This window comes from Saccopteryx leptura, chromosome 5, assembly GCF_036850995.1.
Source record: "Saccopteryx leptura isolate mSacLep1 chromosome 5, mSacLep1_pri_phased_curated, whole genome shotgun sequence".
Classification (NCBI taxonomy): Eukaryota; Metazoa; Chordata; class Mammalia; order Chiroptera; family Emballonuridae; genus Saccopteryx; species Saccopteryx leptura.
The window spans coordinates 130,232,984-130,238,512 of record NC_089507.1 but is presented as its reverse complement, the minus strand read 5'-3'; the positions used below and the strand labels follow the sequence as shown (position 1 = coordinate 130,238,512).

The 5,529-nt window shown below is 51.3% G+C and overlaps 1 pseudogene; it reads right to left on the bottom strand.

The window, feature by feature from the left end:
* Positions 1-2,894: 2,894 nt before the first annotated feature.
* On the bottom strand, positions 2,895-4,180 carry LOC136406566 (GTPase IMAP family member 6 pseudogene; annotated as a pseudogene).
* Between the last annotated feature and the right edge of the window lie 1,349 nt (positions 4,181-5,529).

The window sequence follows — 5,529 nt, the reverse complement described above, 5'->3', positions numbered from 1 at the left end:
CCCCCTGCTACTCCTGCTGCTCCTGCTGCCTGCATAGGGTGGGGGTGCATTAATCCCCCATTGCTCCCGGGGCCTCAGCACCTCCGTGGCCTCCTTTTTTCTGAAATGAGAAGCAGGAGGCAGAGAGACAGATGCCCACATGTGCCTGACCAGGATCCACCCAGCATGCCCACCAGGGGGCGATGTTCTGCCCATCTGGGGCATTGCTCCATTGCAACTGGAGCCATTCTAGCACTAGAGGCAGAAGCCATCCTCAGTGCCCAAGCCAACTTTGCTCCAATGGAGCCTTGGCTATGGGAGAGGAAGAGAGAGAGACAGAGAGAGAGAAAGAGAGAGAGAGAGAGAGAAGAGGGGGAAGGGTGGAGAAGCAGATGGGTGCTTCTCCTGTGTGCCCTGACTGGGAATCCAACACGGGACTTACATACACCGGTCCAATGCTGTCATTGGTTGATTATTACATGTGCCCTGACCAGGGATTAAACACACCCGCTTGGCATATCAGGATGATGCTCTGACCAATGGAGCGACAGAGCTGGGGCCAGCCACTTGAGTTTTTAGAATGCCAGATTCCCCCTTCACGTGGAGTTGGGGCAGTTCATCTGCTACTCCTGCTGCTCCTGCTGCCTGCATAGGGTGGGGTGCAATAATCCCCCATTGCTCCCGGGGCCTCAGCACCTCCATGGCCTCCAGAAGGAGGACTTAGAGTGTTTAAAAGACTCATTCCCTCATTTCCCTTTCTGAGTTGTACTGTCTGGGCAGGGAGTGACATCTGTCCCCCTGTTTGAACCATCAATTTAGATCCTGTCTGAGTAGAATCTTTGACTGTAACAATGTGAAAGCTTGTCCATAAGAGATCTTGTCCCATTCACCAGGCCTTTGGAAAGCAATTCTGATTAGTCGTTGGCTTATAGCTGTAAGTTAATACTCAGCTAAAATACAAACTAATAGACTTTCTGATGAAACCGAGACTGAGCCACCCTTGTCAAACAGAAACAAAATCCAAAGCAAATATCAAGTTCAAACAATCAGTTATTCTCAAACCAAATCCTCGGATCTTAGAATCTTATCTCACACCTACTGATACCATGAAAGATCTTTTCAAGCTTTAAATGGCAGAAAGTCCAAGTGGCAGAGACTGAGGACTCTTGGTGCTGTACATACCTGTCCAACTTACCCAGTTGTGGAGCCTGTCAACTCCCTCAATAACCGTTTCTTTCCTCCAGTAGATCATCTGTAAGTGGCTGATGCCATTGAGAGGGAGAGCAGGGAGAGTCTCTGAGATAAGAAACTGTTGGCGGCTGCTGGGAAGTCGTTGGAGTACCTGCCCTGGGGTGAGCCTGACCAAGCAGCTGAGACTCCGGACCAGTTGTTACTCCTCCCTGATAATGTGAGAACAGGAGGGTTAGCCCTGGTGGGTATGCGCCTGTGGCTGGTCACTCATTCTGGGACCACACAAAGGTTTCCACTTGACAGACAATAATGAAGAGACAGGGACTGGTGGAAGGAAAGTAGGTTTATTCAAGAACCAGCAGCTTGAGAAGAGTGGGGACTCTCAACACAAAGGCCCTCTTAACAACGGGACATGTGCAGGGGGGGTTGTCAGCAGAGAGGAGGCAGAAAATAACACAAAAGAAAGAAATCTAAAGGAAGGGGTTGAGAGTTCTCTGTGGAGGGGATTACGTGCAAGTCAGTTAAGTGGTTGAAGGTCAGAAACATCCTCGATCCAGAATGTCTGAAGGTCAGAGTCTCCTTTTGAAGTTAGTTCCTAGAATTCTAGAGCAAACATGATGTTGATCTGCAGTCACATTAGTTAGGAGGCCCTCTGAAAGGCAAAGTCCATGAGAGATGAGCCAAAAACACGAGGCTAGTGTGTTCCAAAAGGAACATTTATTTGAAAAGCACCTGTATCCTGGGTACAAGTAGGCTGAGACCAGCAAAAGGGTGTCAGTGCTGCACTGTGGGAGAGAGCATTCGATATAGGGGTTACTTGCAGGCACGGGGTTGCCTGCACTTGGACATACTTAGATTAGCATGTCTGGATCTGTGGCCTTGGTCATTGACTTGATGATGAGCAGAAACACAAGGTCTTTTTGATGTACACAGGCTTGGTGTTCTTGGTAAATTTTGGAGAGAGCCAAGAGGTCAGAAGTCTCCCAGGAACAGCTGGGTCCTGGTGCCTCTGGGCCGGTGGCTAGGCTTTCACAATGATTGTGATTTAAACTCTCTTAATGGTCAGGTCCCTCCCCAATGCAAGCTTTCCCAGACATTCCTGCAAAGGTCAACTTTTGCTACATTTCAAAGTGAAGGCCAGGAAGCCATTAATGAAGGGAAGGGGTTGCAGGTCAGGCTGAGACACGGTTAAAAATCACATTTGTTTTCTACTGTCAGAAGGCAGATACAATGAGAGGGGACCCTAATGACATCCGTAATCTAAGTCGTTCTTAGGGAAGTGCTTCTCCTCTGCCAACACCCCCTTGGTATCTCCTGGGCCCTGTGTCCAGTACCAGGTCTAGGGGCTGCCTTTTCACCAGACCTGGCTCAGAGATACTCCTCACCCTCTGCTCTCATTCCCACCTCGAAGTTTTCACGAGGCTCATTCCTTGAGATTCAACAGCCCCTTTCAGGGGAGAATAAAAGGGCTGCTCGTCCTGCCTCCTCCCTCTTCCTACTTGCTTTCTCCTCCCCAGCCCCGCAGCTGCCCTCCCCACAGGTCTCAGAGTCATTACTGTGTCCTGACCCACCACGCAGAGCTGGTGCCTCAAAAGTCACTATGCCTTGTCCCCTTTACGGGCGAGGACATAGCCCAGGGGCTGTAAAGTCACCTTGTCAACATCCAACACTGATTTGTTATTATCCTTTAAGGACTGACCCCAGTGATTAGGACACTGTGGGGGTTACATGGCACAGTGAGGCGTGACCTGTCCTCCGGAACCTTCGCTTCTATTAGTACAGAGAAGAATGTGAGGAAGTGCGATGTCAGTGCCAGGTGAGTTGCCTCTTGGGACAGCGTGCTGCAGGGCGTGAAGCAGGTAACTGTGCTTGGGAGATGCAAGGAAGGACTTGGAAGGGAGCTGGGAACTCTGGGACCCACAGCCTCTGACCACACCAGACAGTGACCTGGAGACGGGCCTGGGAAGTGACCCAGGGAGGGAGAGGGCTGGCTGGAGGGGACACGGTTGAGGGAGGCTAGCTGGAAGCAGCTGTCCCTGGCTGGAGTCCGCTAGGTGCTGAGATGAGTGCCCCCCTGGAGGCGTCTGTGTGTCCTCAGATGCCTTCTGGATGCATCTCAGGCCCTCCTAGCAGGACTCCTTGCCGGGCACGTCCTCTGTGCTGCACCCTGGGGCTGGATGCCGGCCCTGCCCCTCTGTGAGCAGCGTTTGCTGACAGCGTCGGTACGCCTCGTTGCTGTAGTGGTGGCTCTCGTGTTCCCACAGGACCACCTGGACCTGCCGCAGGAGCTGCTGCAGCTGGGCCTCCTGCTCTGCGCCCTCCGCCTTGTTGTTGAAGCCGCAGTGGTGGCGCCCATAGACGGCGTCCAGCCGGGCCAGCTCCTGGTTGTCAGTATCCCGCAGGTACTTGTCCAGAGAGCCACTGTCCAGGGCCTCCTTCCGTGTGAACACCAGGATGGTGTGGGCCAGGACGCCCATTCCAAAGACTTCCTGCAGGCACCGTACCACCTGCTGGTCTTCCGCGGTCAACAGGCCCCGCTCAGTCACCGGGAGCACTGCATGTGGCCCTGGGGAGGAGGAGGAGATGGCCGCACAGCAGCCTGAGGGGCCACTGCTGGTGGGAGCTGTGGTGACCAGACATCGAGGATGTCGATCACCTCCAGTTTCCTCCCGGCCCAGTCTCGGGTCCCACTGCAGATGGCTGTGGTCACTGGTTTAGTGCTGAGCTTGGACGTGAACGCCTCTCTGCCCAGGATGCTGTTCCCTGTCACATTTTTCCCACTGTCGGCTTTTGCCACCAGGAGGAGCCTCAGCCTCTGTGGGGTCTGCTCCTCCTCTCTCAGACCTGGAGCATCAGGAGAAAGTGGAGGCAGTGGGGTTAGAGCCCTGGCACTCTGTTCAGCCTCATCAGCGGCCTCACCCCTGGATATGCTCCCTGACCTCAGGGTCAGGTTGTCCTGGAAGAAGGGACAAAGCTGAATATCTGTACCTGAGACCTGCCCTGGGCTCATATTCTTTTCTTTAAACAATTTTTTTTTATATTGTGGTAAAATACATAACAAAAATCAGTGTTTTAACTGTTTTTTTAGTGTATAATTCAGTTCCTTCACATTGCTGTGTGGTTATCACTCTTAAGCATCTCAACAACTTTTTATCACCCCAAACTGAAACTCTGTCTCCACAAAACAATAACTCATTTTTCCTTCTGCCGAACCCCTCGAAACACCAGTCTACCTTCTGTCTCTGTGAATTCTACTATTCTGAGGACCTCAGATAGCAAATTCCTGCACATATGACTTTTTTGTCCCTGGTTTATTTCACTTGGTGTAGTGTTTTCAAATTCATCGATACCGTAGCATGTGTCAGAATTCCACTCTTTTTCATGGCAGCATAATATTCTATTGTATGGATGGACCACATTTTGTTTATTTATATAGGGACATTTGAGTTCTTTCCACTTTTGCTGTTGTGAGTAATGCTGCAGTAAACATGAGTGTACAAATGCCTGTTTGAGTGCCTGATTTGAATTCTTCGGGGCATACACCCAGAGGTGGAATTGCTGAGTGAAATGGTAGAATACCACATTTTTATGTTTAGGTTTTGAAACTTCTTACCGAAGTCACCTGCTGTCACCCAGGTGGAAATTGGCCCTTTGTGAATATGAGGCCCTGAGCTTTCCTCGGTGTCCCTGAATGATGAGCATAGAGGTGTGTGGCTTCCGTGTCTACATCTTGTCCCTCAGGTGACTGACCACATCACCTCTGTCAGCTTTTCCAACAGAGAATGTGGGGACAGTGGGACTTCACAGCCAGACCCGACGCTCCACAGCATAGAGACACACTGGGGCCATATTCTTAGCCTATGTCCTTGATGTTTGGGCTGAACAGCCCCACCTCCCCTTCAGCCAAATACAGGAACCAATGGCCGACAGAAAGCTTGGAGCTGCCAAGCTAATATTGAAAAACTTAATGGTGAGATTTTTTAAGAATGACAGGCTGAAGAAAAATAAAAGAGTTCCTTCTCCTGGCCTTTCGGATTTCTGACCCAGAGCACATAGAGACGCGTCAAAGGGCACCTCTGGTTTCCAAGTGTGTGCCACACTGGAGACATTGGTGTGTCTCAGCGACAGCCCTGACCCTCCCAAAGGCCAGTTCTGACTGAGGATGTTGGCTCCCTCCAGTGTCCCCCAGTGGGCTCTGAGAGGACTGTGAAGGTGGTGTGTTCACCCCTGCCCTCCCTGCTGATTGGAAGCTGGCCGAAGACAGGAACCCCCATCCGGGCAAGACTGGAGGCAATGCATGCCAAATATACCGCTGCAGCTCAGGAGAGGGTTTTAGAAGCGATATTTAACCTCTATTGC